General features: G+C 38.6%; 1 pseudogene; it reads left to right on the top strand.

Annotated features, from left to right (window-relative positions):
• Positions 1 to 13,506: 13,506 nt before the first annotated feature.
• LOC128212378 (uncharacterized) lies at positions 13,507 to 14,580 on the top strand (annotated as a pseudogene).
• Positions 14,581 to 22,937: the final 8,357 nt, after the last annotated feature.

The raw sequence follows: 22,937 nt of genomic DNA, 5'->3' as shown, positions 1-22,937 counted from the left end.
CTGACTGTCTACGCAACATCAGTGTGGTGACATCTGTAGAAGTCTCGTCCAGTACTTAATACATCTTGTCATATAATTGACAAATAACGGTAATCGTTCACATTCGCTAAATGCGAAGAAGTTTGCTGTATTTGTATGCACTGCACATATTCTCTTACAAAAGTTTATTTGCACTCTTTCTGTGTTTATGGAAAGTTCATAGCCCCATATTTCGGATGAATAACAAAGGATCGGCACAACCATTGCATCAAATAATTTAAAAGATTGAGAGGGTTTGAAATGTCCAAAGTATTTTTCATATTTATATATTGTAATGAGTGCTTTTGAAGCTTGTTTACACAGCATATCTTTTGTCATTGACCAACTTAGTTTTGGAGTGAAGTATGCACCCAAATACTTATAAAAGGACACAACTTCAAGTAATTTCCCCTTATAATACCATTGTTCATAAGCTCTTAGTGGCCCACCGTTTCTAAAAACCACCACCTTTGATTTATCTGTATTAACTTGCATACCTACTTCGTCACAAAATTGGGATATATTGTTTATAAGTCTCTAGCGGTTTCTGAAAACCCAGACACGTCATCTGCGTACATAAAGGCATATACTTGATCAATATCATTTGCTATTACCACACCATTGTACATTTTTAGTCTTAAGTAACCAATAAGATCGTTTATGAAGAGGGCAACAATTATTGGTGAACTCAAACAGCCCTGCTTTGTTCCTAATTCACACTGGAAGATATCTGTCAGTCCATGTTTGAGTTTAACACTTGCTTTCAGTTTACTATACATTGAGCGAAATATTTGCAAGAACGGGCCATTTATATTGTTCCTGGACAAACATTCGAAGATCTTTTGGTGTTTACAGCTGTCAAAGGCCTTGAACAGGTCCACGTAAAATACATAAAACCGCCCACGTTGGCGAGTAGTATATTTCTGAATAACAGACTGTAAATTGAAAATATTGTCAAACGTCGAGTATCCTTTTCTGAAGCCTGCTTGCGATTCGTCGATAATCGAGTTATCATCGGACCAGTTCATGAGTCTTTTGGAAAGAATTTGCATGAATATTTTACTAAGGCTACTCGATAATGATATAGCCCTATAATTATTTGGCTCTAGTTTTGATCCTTTTTTGTGAATGGGGCATATAAGACTCTCTCCCCACCCATCAGGATATATACCCTTTTCAAAAATAGCATTAAACAGTTTTGTCAAAAATGGCACAGTTTTGTTTGAAGTGATTTTAAACATCTCCATACTCAGTCCATCGGCCCCTGATGCACAATTTCCATTCAGACTTTTAATACTATACGACACCTCACTCTCAGTAAAAGGTTCATTTAAGACATACGTATTTGTTTCCCTTGTTAATCGCTCGCTAACGTAATCATCAAACCGCGCCTGTGGGTTCTCGGCCTCTGATGTTGAAAACAAGTCTTTGAAATACGATAACCACTGGCTACTGTCTATTAAATCGCTTGTGTTCGATCTGGTTCGCTTAGCACTGTTTATTTTACACCAAAACCGTTTAGGTTCATTACAGCAGTTTATAAGGTCTTCACGTCGGTTTGACACTAATATATTTTTCTTGGCTTTACAGCACTGTTTAAACTGCCTTCGTTTATCTAAATATTTATTTAATAGTTACGTAGGCTATGATACTTGTCCTGTTTTAAATGTTTACATTCATTATCCCACCATTCGGGTTGACGCGGTCGTTCGTGTTTGGTAGCGGGACGACATCGTACCTTCTTAAAGCAAACACCAGATTTATGAAACAATGTGTTAAATTGTTCAAGTTTCACAAGGCAATTATTTTGGTCAACATGTTTATCAAATTGTTCGAACGTTTCTTCAAAGTTTGTCACAAAAGTGTCTCTAACTTCCTGCCTATACACATAATGAAACGCCGTGCGTAAAGCATCTTCAGATTTAATAGGATTATGTGAAGTTAGTGATAATTGACATTTCAGTGGGAAATAATCTGAGAAAGATTCACTTCCTATTTCAAAGCATGATATATATTGAAACAAGTCAGTAGCTGCTAAAATATAGTCAACTACGCTACATCCCCCATTTGCCGTGCATGTATATTCCCCGTATTCATCTCCATTTACCCTGCCATTCAATGTATGAATATCAAATGAACAGCATAGTTCAATAAGGCTTGACCCAAACTTGTTCAAAACAGTGTCTTTATTTCGTTTCGGGACATTAAAGGTGTCAGATGGGTAATCCGTTTGACCAAATATAAAGTCTGTATCATCGTCGGATATGTAATCTTTGAGATCGCCTATTCTGGCATTCAGATCGCCAGCTACTAACATACTCGCCGTCGGAAAATCGGACAACACACTCAGAAGTTTTTGATTAAGTTTATAAACACCATCTTGCTCACCATCAGCATATATCAAATAGGCCTGGATTCTCTATCACGGGAGTTTCTTGGAGTAGAGAGCTATTTTGTCTGGTTATGAGTACATCCAGAGTGTGACCACGATTGTGAGTTGCACCAACTACATGTTGAGATAACCCATGTACTTCGAGAGTCTCAAGGAACTTCTGACTGTCAACGTTGGTAGAGTCATCGAGATGAAAGTTTAGATCACCTGTTAAGACGACTTCTTCTGGGCTCAAAGCTAGTTCATCTAAATATGATGACCACTCCTCGAAGAATGTTGCAATGTGAAAGTTGTTGCCCTTTGACACAGGAGGTCTGTATAACGAACACAAGATAAAATGTGAGCTATTGGTACTGATGTCGCATTACATATGCTCAAAATGTGTTGCCTGTGTAAACGATTGTACAGACTTAACATTGATGGTATTTTGGTATACAAGTCCTACACCACCACCCCTCCTCTCTGATCTAGAGACATGACAAAAGTTGTACCCATCTAGGAGGATCTCTGATATTACACTATTGTCGACAGCAGTTCCTAACCAGGTTTCGGTCAGAACAAGCAAGTCAATGTTTTTATTTACTATGAAATCATATATAGAAAGTGTTTTGTTTTTGATTGAGCGGCAGTTCAAGGTATATAGAGACAAACTTCCTGAAGTAGGCTGAACATCTTTGCTAGCAATCTTCAATTGTCTCTTTCTATGGGCGTTTGTAGAAATTGTGTGATCCGCTTTAATTTGTATCAAGTTTGTCCAATGAATACCAGCATTAGATCTTGTCCTCAGGCGACCGGCCCGTTTACCTCTATATCGAAGGATATTGAATGACTTAAGCCTACTTAGTACTTCAATAGATGGTAATATACTCCTTCTAGGTGTAGATCTTAAATCCAATAATTGGTCTCTATTGTATGTAATTGCCATGTCACATGGTGAGCTGTTGATCACTAAATGTGTTGAAATTCACAAATCACTCTGCCAAAAATCCAAATTTTAGAATCACTAGTTTTCACATAATAATCCAAAATGTGAGAGAGCAAAACATTGCAGCCTTCACCAGGTGCACTAATATGCTAACCCACTTATCTAGTTAACCAGCTAGTATGTTACTTATTTAGTGGAATTCGCAAACCATAACTAGTTTACCTGTTAGTGTTGTAAGCTAAAAAGGATAATAGGTGGAAGTTCTAGGCGCTTAAAGCCTGTTTCTTTGTCATATGATATGTATCGTACCAAAAACGTATCGCGGATAGAAATAATTATCTAGATAATTATCGCGAAAATGAAGTGGTTAACACGAAACAATTCGCGAACGCTTTCAGTTATCTTACGGCAGTAATATGCCACTATATAACTGCAAACACAATAATGGATTGATATGTGATGCTAAAAATCTGTTCCCTGGAAAAGGTGAATAGATACCAGCGGTCAGCCAGCATTTTAGACTCTGTGACTTGCTTCAGATCATTATCACAGAGGTATTTCTTTATCAGAACGAAAAGTTTGGTAGTATAAATAAAGTAGCATATATACTAATATAAATTAAATATCAGGTTTGGATCCATAAGCTTAAAGCGGTATAAAACTATTTAATATATAGAATATTAACTTTACATCAGATCTATAAACATTTATTTTGTAAGCCAATGACAAAAATAATGTTTGAGGTAATATTGTTGTTTCTAATTTCACTGAACTTAAAAGAGAAAATGGTAAAAAATATCACGGTAATGTTACAGGGTGTACTTATTCTATCTGCTCAACATAAGTTAAAATGCCTACCTGTTTCAATCAAAAGATCGTGTAGTGACAAACAAACCTTTTATTTTAAATAAGTTTATGATGTAAATGCGTTTTTCCAGCTTTTTCAACTCTTTCTCAAATAATTTATATGACACTGATCCAAAAGATTCGCTTACATATTCGCTGAAGTATAACATACTTGTCTATATATAGTCGTTGTTTGATAGGCTGTGGTGTTTATCAAGTTAAAGGCCAGCCCGTTGGGCTTATGAGACACATTCATTCGTGAACATAATTACTACCAACCGGCTATGTCAGAACAAGTTGTATATATATATATACCAATATTAAAGAATAGCTTAACGTTGAATTTTACTCCCAGAGTACATTTACATTCGTACTTCTTCGAATACTTAGCATTTTTCTCTATTGAATTTACAATGGCATCGGTATCCTTTATTCGTGATAATATACGAATTATTATAATTAAATGTGAACTACAACTTGAACGTCTCCATCTTTTAAATATCATGACTTTACTTTTCTTAATATTTACATTTAAATACCACATCCTAGAAAATATTGTGAAACGTGTGTATCATTGATTGTAACGCCGATGTGGGCCAATGACAATCGAGGATTTTTCATACTTTTTGTTAATTTCTGTTCATTAATTTTAAGTAGATCGAATATGACTAGTGCACCAAGAGTATTGTTCAATCAGTCTGTTTTCCCACCATGTCTTATTTGTTAAAATAACGTCAATAGTAATATTCTAGCTGTAATAGGTATACTGTTCGTACAATTTACAATACTGAAGATTCTTTAATTTTAAGGAAATTTGGTCTCGAAACGCAAACAAATTGAAAAGCTACCATGCACGCTAAAAAAGCAAAGTACATTTACCTTTCATAGCTAAATGTTAATTATGATGAAATAAAATTTGCCATGACATACAAAGCACATATTGAGGATAGCTTATCATGTAAGGTTGTATTTATACATGGTATAGTTTCATTCATACTGCTTTCGTTTTTAATTTCAATGACAATTAAGTCGTGTTGGATTCGAATTCCCTATAAATCATTTAAATACTTGATTCAATTTAATTTCATGCATTTTCGAGGTACTTCAATCACACTAAAAAAAATATATTGTTTTCTACTATAATGTCAAGACATTGATCCAGAGCTATATCAGTGATACTGTACTCATTTTAAAAATAATAATCTCAAGTGTTCTACTGCCCATTGTGACTAGCAAAACTATGAAGAGAGAGTATGTCGAATACGATCGTGTTATATATGCGACACAAACGTTTTCAAGCTATAATTTCACAAAGTCAATGGGCATTACCCGTGTTACACAGATTAGAGTATCAAACAAATCGAAGACGCCAGCTTTGCATGCTTCACAAGTTTTATTGATTCACCGTGATAACTGAATGGATTATACTCTATCATTCCTTTTACACGTCCAATGTGTTGCAATGCTGGGCAAAATTATCAATTCGAAAGTGACTATTCGATGTAACATGTGTTTTTTTAATATTTCGTGATTTATTGATCGTTTATCTAAACATGATCATTGGGGATACGGCGACATTGAAAAGGAAAACAAATACATACATGGAATCAATAATAATAGGAGGCCATCTTGCTTCTTTCCTTGTTAAAATACTGTTCAATTTCTCGATTAATTTTATGAAATGTCCTACATCTGGTCGTGTTTACCACCACGATCCAGCGTTGTCCCACCACTAACCAACGTTACCTCCACCACTTCACCTACTATAACTACTTTGACACAGTGGTGTTGGATCAACTTAATATACGTTTTGTTTTTTCTCCACATTGTGTGTACTCCTATGCGGCGTTGCGCAGTTTCGTCGAATACATAGTGGTTACGTTTAACTTTTTTCTGATAAGAAAAGAAACTTTTCAAGCCGTTCAATATTTAGTCAATAAGTTGAACGTAAATTCCATATATGGAGTAGGGGGTCATGAAACACTACAAATCAGTTTTATTTTGAGTGCAAATCGGTCAATTCACTTTAAAATATATAGGAAATTAATTTATTGTTCTATAATGCACCAGTCAATTGTAACCCCCTCCCCTCCCCCAGGTCCGAGGAAATGGGCCGTGCTTTTACCTTCCAGGTGGCCCTGCAGTACCGGGTGAATACGGAGGTTTTGTCTTTGCACCAAAAATAGCGGGGAATTGCCCTTACCTAGAGTCCATGGGGTGCGGGGGTATTTGGCTGAGGATTTTACCAGCAGTTCGTTCCCGGAGGACGGGGATTTTAGCCGGGTTTGGCTGGACCATAAGTCAAAATCCCTGTTATTCCCCAGACCTGCGGGGGGGGGGGGTGTGGTTACAATTGACTGGTGCATTACCTGCACAATCCGTGGAGAGCGATCGGCAAGTTTCCATCGAAAACAACCTCGAATGTATGCCGGTGCGTTAGTAGAAATAGCTAAATCAAGTATAGTTTTAAATTGTAACTTATATTACGAAGTTCAAATTGATTGCCAGTGAAGTGTGTTCTTGCACAAATAATAAAAAAAAAATCATAAGAAAAAAGTCCTTAGTTTGAACCAGTAAATTGAAACGACTATGCGATATAGTTGCAGCAGAGTTAAAGGTACAGCGTTTTGGCATTGTATCCCGTCCATATAGGAGCGAGGCAAACTTCATGCAGTGTAATCCACTGGGGCAGGGTGCGTTGTTTTGACTCAACCATTTGACCACAAAAAACTGCAAACTTAGTATTGTAAATAGAATCAAATTTCTTTGTGTCAACTTTCTTTGATCACGTTTATTGATAACACTAACACAATAATAATTCCAGCACATACTTGTTATAATAAACAATGATATATTTTTTATTTCACATTAAACGAAATCGAAATCCAGCTATACTCGCCGATGGTTGCAGATATACCCTGCTTGTAAGGGGAGATCACTGTGTGGGATCCAGTTTCAGTTTTATTCAAGAACAAGGCCCATGTGGGAATTAGTTTTTTAACAAACATGTACACAGAATAAACACGAGGATGTATCACAAATGCTAGCAACACATTTAAGTGTGAGTTTGATTTGAGGTCACCAAGCCAGACAAGTTGGTTCCCTCCGAGTACTCTGGTTCCCCCAACAACACAAGACCGCACTCTCGCGTAAAACCTACTATTTAGATAATAATGCGAGTCGAGAAGAAAAGGGCTGTTTAATTTAATACTGATTATTTATTAACTTGCATTATTTTGCTTGCCAAATTTTTTTAGTACTTTAGTCTCAGCGGCAAACACAACACCTGACGTAAAGCACTGATCAGAGTACTTTTGCTAGGAACTTAAGTCTCGGCGCAAACACAACACCTGACGTAGCGCACTGATCAGTATACTTTTGCCAGGTACTTTAGTCCCATCGGCGAACACAACACCTGGCGTAAAGCACTGATCAGTGTACTTTTGTCAGGTACTTTAGTCCCATCGGCGAACACAACACCTGACGTAAAGCACTGATCAGTGTTCTTTTGCCAGGTTCTTAAGTCTCGACGGCAAACACAACACCTGACGTAAAGCACTGATCAGTGTACTTTTGCCAATTACTTTAGTCTCAGCGGCAAACACAACACCTGACGTAGCGCACTGATCAGTATACTTTTGCCAGGTACTTTAGTCCCATCGGCAAACACAACACCTGACGTAAAGCACTGATCAGTGTACTTTTGCCAGGTACTTTAGTCTCAGCGGCAAACACAACACCTGACGTAGCGCACTGATCAGTATACTTTTGCCAGGTACTTTAGTCTCAGCGGCAAACACAACACCTGACGTAGCGCACTGATCAGTGTACTTTTACCAGGTACTTTAGTCTCAGCGGCAAACACAACACCTGACGTAGCGCACTGATCAGTATACTTTTGCCAGGTACTTTAGTCCCATCGGCAAACACAACACCTGACGTAGCGCACTGATCAGTATACTTTTGCCAGGTACTTTAGTCTCAGCGGCAAACACAACACCTGACGTAGCGCACTGATCAGTATACTTTTGCCAGGTACTTTAGTCTCAGCGGCAAACACAACACCTGACGTAGCGCACTGATCAGTGTACTTTTACCAGGTACTTTAGTCCCATCGGCAAACACAACACCTGACGTAGCGCACTGATCAGTGTACTTTTACCAGGTACTTTAGTCTCAGCGGCAAACACAACACCTGACGTAGCGCACTGATCAGTGTACTTTTGCCAGGTACTTTAGTCTCAGCGGCAAACACAACACCTGACGTAGCGCACTGATCAGTATACTTTTGCCAGGTACTTTAGTCCCATCGGCAAACACAACACCTGACGTAAAGCACTGATCAGTGTACTTTTGCCAGGTACTTTAGTCCCATCGGCGAACACAACACCTGACGTAAAGCACTGATCAGCGTACTGTTGCCAGGTACTTTAGTCCCATCGGCAAACACAACACCTGACGTAAAGCACTGATCAGTGTACTTTTGCCAGGTACTAAAGTCTCAGCGGCAAACACAACACCTGACGTAGCGCACTGATCAGTATACTTTTGCCAGGTACTTTAGTCCCATCGGCGAACACAACACCTGACGTAGCGCACTGATCAGTGTACTTTTGCCAGGTACTAAAGTCTCAGCGGCAAACACAACACCTGACGTAAAGCACTGATCAGTGTACTTTTGCCAGGTACTTTAGTCCCATCGGAGAACACAACAACTGACGTAAAGCACTGATCGGTGTACTTTTGCCAGGTACTTTAGTCCCATTGGCGAACACAACACCTGACGTAAAGCACTGATCAGTGTACTTTTGCCAGGTACTTTAGTCCCATCGGCGAACACAACACCTGACGTAAAGCACTGATCAGTGTACTTTTGACAGGTACTAAAGTCTCAGCGGCAAACACAACACCTGACGTAGCGCACTGATCAGTATACTGTTGCCAGGTACTTTAGTCCCATCGGAGAACACAACACATGACGTAAAGCACTGATCAGTGTACTTTTGCCAGGTACTTTAGTCCCATCGGCGAACACAACACCTGACGTAAAGCACTGATCAGTGTACTTTTGCCAGGTACTAAAGTCTCGGCGGCAAACACAACACCTGACGTAGCGCACTGATCAGTATACTTTCGCCAGGTACTTGAGTCCCATCGGCCAACACAACACCTGACGTAAAGCACTGATCAGTGTACTTTTGCCAGGTACTTTAGTCCCATCGGCGAACACAACACCTGACGTAGCGCACTGATCAGTGTACTTTTGCCAGGTACTTTAGTCCCATCGGCGAACACAACACCTGACGTAGCGCACTGATCAGTGTACTTTTGCCAGGTACTTTAGTCCCATCGGCGAACACAACACCTGACGTAAAGCACTGATCAGTGTTCTTTTGCCAGGTTCTTAAGTCTCGACGGCAAACACAACACCTGACGTAAAGCACTGATCAGTGTACTTTTGCCAATTACTTTAGTCTCAGCGGCAAACACAACACCTGACGTAAAGCCCTGATCAGTGTACTTCTGCCAGGTACTTTAGTCTCAGCGGCAAACACAACACCTGACGTAGCGCACTGATCAGTATACTTTTGCCAGGTACTTTAGTCCCATCGGCAAACACAACACCTGACGTAAAGCACTGATCAGTGTACTTTTGCCAGGTACTTTAGTCCCATCGGCGAACACAACACCTGACGTAAAGCACTGATCAGTGTACTTTTGCCAGGTACTTTAGTCCCATCGGCGAACACAACACCTGACGTAAAGCACTGATCAGTGTACTTTTGCCAGGTACTAAAGTCTCAGCGGCAAACACAACACCTGACGTAGCGCACTGATCAGTATACTTTTGCCAGGTACTTTAGTCCCATCGGAGAACACAACAACTGACGTAAAGCACTGATCGGTGTACTTTTGCCAGGTACTTTAGTCCAATCGACAAACACAACTCCTGACGAAAAGCACTGATCAGTGTACTTTTGCCAGGTACTTCTGTCCCATCGGCGAACACAACACCTGACGTAAAGCACTGATCAGTGTACTTTTGCCAGGTACTGTAGTCCCATTGGCGAACACAACACCTGACGTAAAGCACTGATCAGTGTACTTTTGCCAGGTACTTTAGTCCCATCGGCGAACACAACACCTGACGTAAAGCACTGATCAGTGTACTTTTGCCAGGTACTAAAGTCTCAGCGGCAAACACAACACCTGACGTAGCGCACAGATCAGTATACTTTTGCCAGGTACTTTAGTCCCATCGGAGAACACAACACATGACGTAAAGCACTGATCAGTGTACTTTTGCCAGGTACTTTAGTCCCATCGGCGAACACAACACCTGACGTAAAGCACTGATCAGTATACTTTCGCCAGGTACTTGAGTCCCATCGGCCAACACAACACCTGACGTAAAGCACTGATCAGTGTACTTTTGCCAGGTACTTTAGTCCCATCGGCAAACACAACACCTGACGTAGCGCACTGATCAGTGTACTTTTGCCAGGTACTTTAGTCCCATCGGCGAACACAACACCTGACGTAAAGCACTGATCGGTGTACTTTTGCCAGGTACTTAAGTCTCAGCGGCGAACACAACACCTGACGTAAAGCACTGATCAATGTACTTTTGCCAGGTACTTAAGTCTCAGCGGCAAACACAACACCTGACGTAGCGCACTGATCAGTATACCTTTGCCAGGTACTTGCTAGTGTACTTTTGCCAGGTACTTTAGTCTCAGCGGCAAACACAACACCTGACGTAGCGCACTGATCAGTGTACTTTTGCCAGGTACTTAAGTCTCAGTGGCGCACCAATCAGTGTACTTTTGCCAGGTACTGTAGTCCCATCGGCAAACACAACAACTGACGTAGCGCGCTGATCAGTAAACTTTTACCAGGTACTTTAGTCTCATCGGCAACACAACACCTGACGTAGCGCCCTCATCAGTGTACTTTTGCCAGATACTTTAATCTATTTAAGCGGCGAACACAACAACTGACGTAGCGCGCTGATCAGTGTACTTTTGCCAGGTACTTTAGTCTCAGCGGAAAACACAACAATTGACGTAGCGCGCTGATCAGTGTACTTTTGCCAGGTTCTTTATTCTCAGCGGCAAACACAACAACTGACGTAGCGCGCTGATCAGTGTACTTTTGCCAGGTACTTTAGTCTCAGCGGCAAACACAACACCTGACGTAGCGCACTGATCAGTATACTTTTGCCAGGTACTTTAGTCCCATCGGCGAACACAACACCTGACGTAGCGCACTGATCGGTGTACTTTTGCCAGGTACTTTAGTCTCAGCGGCAAACACAACAACTGACGTAGGGCGCTGATCAGTGTACTTTTGCCAGGTACTTTAATCTCAGCGGCGAACACAACAACTGACGCAGCGCGCTGATCAGTGTGCTTTTGCCTGGTACTTTAATCTCAGCGGCGAACACAACACCTGACGTAGCGCGCTGATCAGTGTACTTTTGCATAATATTTTAGTCTCATCGGCGAATATACCAAATGACGCAACGCAATGATTAGTGCCAACATCGTGCATGGTTTAAATAGACGCATTGCGATTGTTTTCTACCCCTTTATTCATGTGCCAAGGTTTAGTACATAGTATAATACAAACGATCAAAATGTTTTTTATACCGTCACGACTTTATGATAAAATTGGGTTGTTTAAGATATAAAAAAGCATGCAGTCACGATTGTTTTGTTGGTACTATAATGGCGGGACTATTATTGAAATTGGAACACAAACGAATTTGAACATAAAATATATAGTATTATGCCCCATTTCAGGGTGTTATCTGATACCTAAACATACTGCTCAAAATAACTTATTAACAGACCGGTTTTATATTCAGCAGTTTATATAAAGAACATTAAAAGAATGCTCAATACGACACGTGATTTTTTAAGGGCTTTAACTCTTTTTTTAAAATCTTTTCGTCGGTTAAACTGGTTTTTATTGATGAAACAGTTATAAATATTAATATTCAAATCAATGCAACTTCATGTCATTTCTGATGTGTTCTTATGCCAAACACTTATAATCAAGGGTAATTACTCTTCAAAACTAAGTGCGTCGTTAACTCCAAGCGTAAAAAGGCGTGCGTCATTATGATAAGGTGTAAAATGGCGTGGAAAGCGTGTGTCTTTTTTGCATCGGGAGTTAATTGGAGTTCGACGTGAAAAAGGCGTGCATCGTTTTACACCTAGTCCCAATATCACAAACATACTCGAGTCAAATCTCAATCTCAACTCAATTTATCACACACAATCGTAGTTTGATTCAAAATATGGCACGTTGTTATACTTTTTGAAAAGTATTTTCTCATAGAATGTGTTGATAAAATGATGTTGTCAATATTTCAAAGAAGACTTATTCTGGCGCAAAACATATGCTTGAGTAATTGTTAAAAAATCAATGATTTTTACTCAAATACATTTTTTGGCTGTAAAATATTTTCCCACTGGAATCTAAATTGTGATTTCTAATAACTTTTAATGCTATGTGGTAAAACTAGTTGAGATAGAGATTGCGATTTGCTTTATATATTTTCGTGATATTGGGGCCAGGTGTAAACTGATGTTCGACGTCTTGCATCATGCGTAAAAGGCGTGTGTCGTTTGCGCCAATTAGAGAAGAGCGGTGAACAATCTGATTTAATCCAAATTTTCAATATGTGCTGCACATGAGAAAGCAAAGAAGGGCTTGAGAGAGCATCAAAGAACACATCGGCATCTGTCGGTTAGGGTCATGTGACCGACTCACGCCGATGTTGAAAGATGAATGCCCTTTAAAAACCGTTGTAACTTAAATTTCGTTTTAATATCTTAGTATAGGTTTCTTTTACTTTTTTATAAGTATGAAATCGATTATAGCGGGTTGTAAGTGTGTTCTTAATTATATGTTTTTCAATATCAAGCTATGATTCAAATGGTCATACGTCATACACTTTTTGGATTATATATTAATGCAAGTTGCTTTTTTTTTCAGATATATTTTCTTTACATTCCACCTTTAGAATACGACCAAGAAAGGTATTATCCCTCTCGTAAAGCTATATTTTTGACATTCGGAGTTCAATCGCTTCTACATTAAATCGATTAATAGTTTGCATTGCTCGAAACTTTGGTGATGTATAAATGATTTTTTGTGTACGCAGGGACAAATTGCTAGTATTATCATCCAAGGTGTACTGCAACCGGATACTCTACATATGATTGATTTTGTTTCACGGATACTGAACTATAAGACGACATACCCTTTACATATGTTAATATAGTACAAATTGTTTTTGTTTTGTTTGCGAACAGGGAGATATGGAGCTACCTTATATATTCGTTACGGGTATATTCGTTATTTTTCTTTTTGGTACTCTGTCGGTATACGCACAGACGGACGCTCTGACGTCAGATGAAATTGCGACAATGGAAGCATGGGGAATCATGGATGAAGTTCACACAGGAAACGACACCATCACCATTAAACACCATGGCTACCCAAACCATACTTTCGACGGAGGTTGGGGTAATAACCCAAATACTGTGAGCTATCAAAACTATAGTTTCAATATTCCAAAACATGCCACAATTCCGGCGACTCCCGCTTGCGTAGGTCAACTTGGATCTATAGGCCTTTCTCTAAGTGGGCGGCGTTTTATAATCTATACACTGGAGAAGGAAACAACGCAGTGGATGGGGACTGCGCGGAAACCTTTGATGATTGTTCCGGTCACCCCTCACCAGACAGCGCGTATCATTACCACAAGCTTCCGGCCTGCATCTACACAGGCGACGACTTGCGTAATAAGTTCCTCGGTGTTGCCCTAGATGGCTATCCGATATACGGACCTATGGATGGCAATGGGAATACTTTGACATCGGCCGATCTTGATGACTGCCATGGACACACGGACTCCGACGGACGTTACAAATACCGGGCCACCACTGATTTTCCTTACTTGCTCGGTTGCTATCATGGGGAACCAATAAGCGAGACCGCAAATCAACAGGGACCGCCGCCGCCTACTGGACGTAAACGCCGAAGCATGTCGAACGTGAGATACGAGTTTGTGGGCTATGATGAATATATGAATAGGAGAGTTTTCAAGCGCCAAACGATAATAGAGACAAAAGCATGCCTGAACGTGGATTATCCGAGCTGGGAGAGGCTTACGTGTTATGCGTTTTGTGAGACCCCAAGTGATGGTTTCTTCGATGATTGCCCTTTTAGCCGCGCTACCGTCGTGGCTAACAACGCAAACGGTTTTTGCATTGTGGGAGCTATTTTAAGCATGCTAATGATGGCGCATTGAAGTCGCCATTATTACATTAGAGACTTGTGGATTTGTCAATACCATTTTCCTTGGCTAATGAAAATATAACTATGAGATTTACCTTATATTACATATGACTGTGCATATTTAAATGACGATACAATTAATGTAAAACTCACTTGATATGTATTTATATTTGAGTTAATCAGATTGATGTGACAATGTTTTATCAGAGAATTCCATAACCCAATAATGTTGCAAATTAAATAAATTATACTGTCATACAGCCTTGTGTTTGATTACTATGCGTAAGCTTTTAAGACGTTCGGTTGCTGAGGTAGTCCGTGACATAATGAATGGTATCGAAATGCTTGAGTCTAACATTTATAACGCAATGCGTATAATATCATAAGTAGTTTTGGATTTTAAAGTGCCATTTTTTGGTTAGTTAAGTACCTATTATGCACCAGTCAATTGTAATCACCAGGTCTGGGGGTATACCGGGGAAATCCGGGAAAATGAGCCGTGTTTTTACCTTCCAGGTGGCCCCGCAGTGCCGGGTAAATGTGGTGGTTTTGTCTTTGCGCCAAATATAGCGGGGAATGGGCCTAGAGTCCCTGGGGTGCGACCCGGGCATTTGGCGGGGGTTTCACCAGCAGTCCGTCTCCGCAGGGCGGGCATTGTGCCCGGGCTTGGGTTGACCGAAAGACGAAGTCCCCGCTATTCCTCGGACCTGGGGGGGGGGGGGGGCGTGGTTACAATTGACTGGTGCATTAATATGGAGGCTATTCGTTGCCAAAAGTCCAGACGTGTAATTTCCACAATGTGCTTCTTAATCGTACTAATTATCTCTTACGTTTGTCAATGTAGACGTGCTATTTGTTGTTTCTATTCGTCAGTTGTTCCGTATTGATTTTTCATTTGTCATTATAGTAGTCAAAATGTATATTTGTCAGATCGACCCTGTATAAACTCACTAAAACATAGATCGTATAACTTGCCTTTAACACAATATGATGATGTAATTTAGAAAGCCGAATCATGCATATGTAAAACTGCAATCCTACAGTCGACATTCGTATTCGTAAAATGAACATTTGCAGTCCAACAAGTCCAGGTTTACAAAAGTCAATTGACAAGTTCAGAATTACAAGGATAGACGATTTCGCCTATACCTTATATGGTAAATGTCACCGAAAGAAACGAAGGTGAATGGGCGGAGCTAACGAATCAGATTTTTTTCGTTTATTTCCGTCGAATCAAGCAAGGGAGATAACATCTTCGCCTACCTCCTGTAAATTCCCGGTTGTAAGTCCGAGTACTCTCTCTTATTTCACAATAAAAACTAAAATTAACTTCATCTTTTATTTAATTTTGACGATCAATGTTCCTAAATGGGTTTTAAATCACCATAATATAGTCAATTGCAGTTGGGTGTATCTGAGCTGGGCTCACGGACCCAGATTTATACTGCCACTGTCAGTTTTTTTTTTACTTATATACCCAAGCAGGCAAAAATTGTTCATTTATTTTATTTACAAGTGGACCATGAGCGGGTCGTTCAGTGTGGTGGTGGGGGGGGGGGGGCTGTAGGGCCTGTGTCCCCCCCCCCCAGTTGGCCCGCAAGTAAAAGGTTAAAGGCTATTTTTTGTCAATATTTCTCAGAAAAAAGTACTTAATTACGCCATAATGCACCAATTCAGACTAAAAATATTTGATATATTTTAGGGGGAGTACCCCTTAAACCCACTTCCCACATTTTAAACATATTAATGTCATGCCCACTCGAGGGATCATGTCCAAATATTTGTGCCCTTAAGTAACGCCCCTCTAACGCAAGTCCCTGTTCAAAACCTGCTCCAACAAACCCACGAAACTTTTGATGGACATCATAATGATATCCACCTAGTTTTGTCTGATGTTATACATTTACTATCTTAATAAGCATGTATGGTGTAAACGTGTAATTTCAATACATCATTGAAACAAAATATCCATGTGGATGGAAGAACAGCCCTCCAACCCACTTGTGTCCCCCAGTTATGAATTACGGGATCTGCCACTGTGAACCATAACAATCAAGTGTGTGTGTGTGTGGGGGGGGGGTCAAGAACATGAAAAAATAGATATCGTGAGTCTTAGATTAGAAAAACAAACGCGCGATTTTTCCCCTCCAAAAGGGCTAGGTCCGCTTCACCTAATATAAATGTGAAAAAAGCCCTGACTGTTGAGTGTGGGTGGGGTATAAAAGCTAGCAGCAAGTAATACATGTTTATTAGCAATAAATTGACTTCATCATTAAAATACTTTATTAATTATACCTATAAAATAATATTCCTTACAGTATAATGTACGAGTTATATGAAATTGTAATCTTAGTGTATTTTATCCGTACAGTTCCAGCTACCAGGTAAGAAACCTCTGGGGCATCTTAGTGAATAATTTCCACTTAATGAAAATTTAGATTTTTTTCTTCGTAAATTTTAAATTATCTAATATTACTTGCAATCTTAAACATTGCAAAAAGGCAAGAAAGTGTCCTCTAATGGTTGAATTTAAAATAGTGTTTATAGTAATTTAAAGTTGAACTCTCACAGATTGACAGTTTTGACAACCTTTTTTGTCCCAGACTCGGCTGATTTTGGCAGCAATGCTTTCTATACAAATAATAGGATAACTCACAATAAAACAGATCTAAATTGTTTGGAAAACTGCCGACATTTTTCATTTTTCTTAAAACGTTACTGTAGTAACACTTTTAGCCATACAACATCAATTTGCCAACGGAAAACTGAAAAACTGTATCTGATCTTTTGTCAGCAGTCTTATACCACTGGTATCCAGACATTTACGCAAAAATTGGCTAATTCCAAAACAAAAAAATAAAAATAGTTGTCAACACGGCTCTCTGTGAGAGTGCAGCTTTAAAAGAAAAATAAGACAATGGGACTTTTAATTTTTGAAGTATAATTTAATGCTAATGGCTTACATTTTGTTGTGTTTGAGTCAAGTATCATTTTGCATACATCTCATTTCATGTCATATGTGCGTATTAATTATTATTATATAGAGAAAAACATGTTGTAATATCATATATTATTTTATTCGACATGAAATAATTTATAATCCATCCTGTTTCCAACTCATAGTCCATAGTGTCATAATATAGATGATTCGTAATGTCCATAATAAGGTTCGCAATGTCCATGGTCCAAAGTATACTTAATTGGTTTAAATAGAGCCGAGTGATAGCGGAAATTTCCGAAAGACGTAAGGAGGAGTTAAGACATGGTTAAGGCGGAGTTAAGACATGGTTAAGGCGGAGCTATCTATAAATAAAATTAAATCCATCTCATGTTCAACTGCGAATGAAAAAATACCACCTTACACACGGGGGATGAGCAAAAAAAGTCACGTGACCACAAATGCAAACGCCAGTAGTATTTTGGCTCGATTGATCGTCAATCAAGGTAAGTTTCGTATCGATAATTTTGTTTTACGCGAGAGTTCGTTCAAATGACATAGCGCAAAAAAGAATGCATTGTTTTGTTTTTCGATCGGTGTATTGGATACAAATTGTGTCCATGAATGCAAACGCACGTAGGTAGTGTTTTAATGTCACATATTTTGATAAATTGCCACATTTTATTCAAATGTTTGTTTTTCAGTTGTTCAATTATTGTTTTTAATTGTTTTATGAATAATTTGAGCGATGCAATATGTACAAAAAAAGGCATTTTCTGAAGTATTTCAAATTTGGCAAACGTACGTAGTCTACCTAAAATGGCAAACGCACGTAGGCATCTTATAATAAGGAGCAAACGAATATTTCGTTAGCCTTTAAAAACTGAAAATGTGTTCAAGATATTGAAGATATTTATCCGCTTTATTATTAAATATCCATCATAATGAAAGTTATATAAATTTATGATACGTAACAAACATTGACACGATATTATGCGGGAGTGTTGCGGGAAATATGAGTTCTCGAACAAACTCATCCGGCCATACCGGTGGTATACAGACTTAACTAACTTAACAATGCTTGTAAAATGTTTATCTCGAACATTTAGAACAGCTGTTGTAATGTCACATTTCAGGAACCACACGTTTGATACAAAGAGTCGTAGTACAGTGCAGTATGGGACTGTTTTGATAAACAGAAATGCATTACAGAAGGGAACCATTGGTGTGTGCTGGGAGCGGGCCAGACGCAACGATTCTAAGATGCTTGTAACAGATCGCATGGGGATAAACGTTTCATTTGAACATAATGTAAACATCTTTAATGAACCTTTTATTTAACCATTCTTCATGTTGTGATGATAATACTGTCATGATAATTGTTAATGACAGATATTGTGATAATGATAACCATAAAATGATATTGCGATGATACAATGACAATGTATGCTCTACCCGGAACAATGTTTCTATCACTGAAAATACTCTTTGAACTGTATATATAAGTGCTGTTTTACAGAAATAAAGACATTATAATGGAAATGTTCTTCATTTATTCTATAACTGTATATCTTAGATTAGTTTTATACATTGAATAAAATGATTGACAATAAAAGCGATCACATATAATCAGATAAAATCAAAGATAAGTAATCAAATAACATAACGATTCATTAATAATCAATACTTTTGTTATGATCTGCCTGAGATTCTACTTTCTTCCACATCAGATAAGTTGACCTAAAAATTTGGCAAGGGCCAAGATAAAACAAGTACCCGTATGGAATTCATTTTTTTCAATCGTCATCACACAATTACCTCCCTTGTAGACGACTGTCGTCTGTAGCATCATGGAAACATTGTCTCATGGCAATTTTATAAATCAAAATTGATTATTTCTCGCTTCAAATAGAGCAATAGAAAAGTTTTCGCGCTCCATTCAAGAAAGAACTATAAATATTTAATCATAACATAAACACAATCTGAATCACTGCACGCATATCCATAACAACCACGAATTGATACAAATCTATACGCGCATTATATAAATTCACTACGCACAAAAGATTTCCATGTTTTTCCAGGATAATTGCCGCTCGTGTAAGATAGGTTCATCACACCCCTCTCGCAAGGTGTTTTGCAGAAACACGGTAAACCCCGCTTCCGCAATACACTCTATGTTCGGGTTGGGATGAACCTTGCACTCTCGGCCATGAAAGATACTTATTATCTAAAAATTGATGTTTTATTTGGTGTGTTTAATAACTTTTGCTTACACAATCTACTTCTATGCCGATAAAATTTCCCACATTCAGCGCACTGGTATGATTTCTCGCCAGTATGGCCGTCAATATGAGCCTTCAGGTCTATTTCTCCTCCATTGAAATCCCACACATGTCGCACGTATAACGTGTCGTGCCATCTTCTCCTCGCCAGTGCCTGTTCAGGTACGTATGTGTGGTGAGCTCCTGCATGCATTTCTGGCACAGAAACTGCTTATTGAATCCATGTGTGATGCACCTGTATAAATACATGTATGCCCTTAAAAGTATGCAATAAAAATACTTGAAATTGCAATATTTTTGTTACCTTTAATAAAAACGCCTGAGCTTGTGACTGGTAGATAATTGCTTAATTATAGAATAATATAGAATAAAACAAGAATAATATAAGCATTTTTTAATACTATAATACACTTTCATATGGCGCGTCAAGCTCTCCGTGGTGTATAACTGTTTCTAACAGCATGTAAATGCTTTTACACCGTCATGGCGGCGCTCATGCAATTTCAGTCCCCATGTCGTTTTCAACGCATTCCCACAAACGTGGCAAACAAATGACATCACTGAAACAGACACTGTCATTCATTTATTAAGCGCCACTTGATTTACTTCGCAAAATATATTACACAAATTGTTTGTTAAAAGAATATCATAAAAAATACGTCTCGTGCAAACAAACGCTTATTAAAATCTTAAAAAAATGGCTTATTTAGCTAAGTAAAACGACATAAAGCGTTTCACTTTCCCTTATGCATATGACCATAAGCATTATGATCATAATAATAATTAAATATAAATTCAAAAATATAAAAAGAATAAAATGTTTTAATAGCTTTCGACATATACGATAACTCATTATTATTATTATATAAGATGCCTACGTGCGTTTGTCATTTTAGGTAGACTACGTACGTTTGCCTTATAAAAATGCCAACGTGCGTTTGCCAAATTTAAATACTTCAGAAAATGCATTTGTTTGTACAAATTGCATCGCACAAAATATTCATAAAACAAATAAAAACAATTATTGAACAACTGAAAGTCAAAACAATTGAAAAAATGTGGCAATTTATCTTAATATGTGACATTTTAACACTACCTACGTGCGTTTGCATTCATGGACACAATTTGTATCGAAGTGTTCTCAGAAACTATGCAGACATGAATGGTGACCAATACACCGATCGAAAAACAAAACAATGCATTCTTTTTTGCGCTATGTCATTTGAACGAACTCTCGCGTATAACATAACAAAAATATCGATAAGAAACTTACCTTGATTGACGATCAATCGAGACAAAATACTACTGGCGTTTGCATTTGTGGTCACGTGACTTTTTTTGCTCATCCCCGGTGTTACAATGTATTTTGTAGAACTACGAACTGAAATCTGTCTTCTACACACCGCAATGTAAAACCCGGCATGTGACTTTCACAGAATGACGTGTGTTTTAACATACACAACTTTATAAACACGACTGAATCGTCTGATAAATAGATGCAACGAGAATAAAACTCCAATCGGTACAATGAAAAATGAAAATGTGCAGTGTAAAATGTAAAATATACAACCGATGAGTTGGCGGTTGTAAAATGTAAATTGGTAAATCATCAATGATACAAACCTAAAATACACACATACACGTCTGGACTTTTGGCAACGAATAGCCTCCATACATTAATAGTATTGTCTTCAAACGTGTCCCCACTATCTTGTAACTGCAATCCTAGTACTCCATTCTCTATAGTAGACACAGCATTCCACTTCAAACACAGCCAAATATTTGGCAGATTCCCTAGTCCAGCTTCTATGTTTAATACGTTTTTTTTCAGAATCAAGTTTCAGTGAGCTGTAGACAATTGCATTCGCTGTTTTTAAAGTAGTGTCCGTATATATCTTAAAGCTGCGCTCTCACAGATTTATCGCTTTGACAACTTCTTATTGTTTGGCTTGGAATTAGCAAATGTGTGCGTAAATATCTGCAAACCAGTGATACAAGACTGATGACAAAAGATCAGATCGCAGAGTTTCATATTTCCGTTCAAAAACTAATGTTTTATGGCTAAAAGCGTTACTAAAGGTTTAAAAAAATGCATAAGACATTAATTTTTAATCCTAAAATACAAATCTGCGATTTATTTTTTGTCAGCAGTCTTATATGACTGGTTTACATGCATTTTCGCTTAAATTGGCTCGTTCCAAGACAAAAAATGTCGAAACGTTCACTCTGTGTGAGTGCAGAAAATTATATAAAAGCTTGCCCCAGCGCCACCTGGAGGTTTATATAGTCCTGTTGCCCCTTTAAGGCCTGTCGTATATAGTCGATCATTAGTATCACTGCTTTAAAGTGACGCTCTTATTCAAAATCAGTAAATACACATTCAAGTACGGAAAATATAAACTACTGAAAACAAGATTATAGCCGTGAATTTAACAGCTGAAAACGCAAAAAAAACAACAACATTAAATGATTGGTGAGTGCTATAAGACTTAGTGTGATCTACTATAGTCTCATAAGATAGAAATACCGTGTTTTATGCACCTTTCTCTCAAATTAAACCCGGTATCCTTCATTATCAATCACTGTTTCGGCATTCATTCATCCTTTTTGGTATATACATTATTTCTAGAGCTAATGTCGGTGGAGCGTTGCTCTGTCGGTTGACGCCATGAAGACCCCCGTGGACTGAGGGTTAAATCCATATTATAATGGCTGTCCATAATACAAAACAAGTGATTGATTGGTTTTCATAATACTTGCTACATACGATTGTGAATTATTGGCGAAATCCGAATCATTATTTATGCACGTGTTACTCGAAACGGCGTGGTCACAGATTTAACGATGGCTACTCGAAAGTGAATTACTCGCTTTCTTTTTTCTTTCATTATTTTCCTTTTGTTAGACTCTTTAGTTTGCTAATCTTTCTTTGACATGAATTTAAGTCCGATGGTTAAATCGCAATACTTGAACATCAACCCCATGTTCGCCTCTGGTGTACGTGTGTCCGCCGCCACCCACGCTGGGGCGAATTATCGACAGAACGTACATTGGTTTAATAATCTCGGTTAAATCAGGTTCGTAATGCACCAGTCAATTGTAACCACGCACCCCGAGTCGGGGGAATAGCGGGGACTTTGACCTTTGGTCCAGCCTGCTCGTGAAACCCCCGCCGAATGCCCCGCACACATGGGACTCTAGGTAATGCTCATTCCCCGC

Source organism: Mya arenaria, chromosome 12 (assembly GCF_026914265.1).
Source record: "Mya arenaria isolate MELC-2E11 chromosome 12, ASM2691426v1".
NCBI classification, from domain to species: domain Eukaryota; kingdom Metazoa; phylum Mollusca; class Bivalvia; order Myida; family Myidae; genus Mya; species Mya arenaria.
This window is presented reverse-complemented; position numbering and strand designations above follow the sequence as displayed.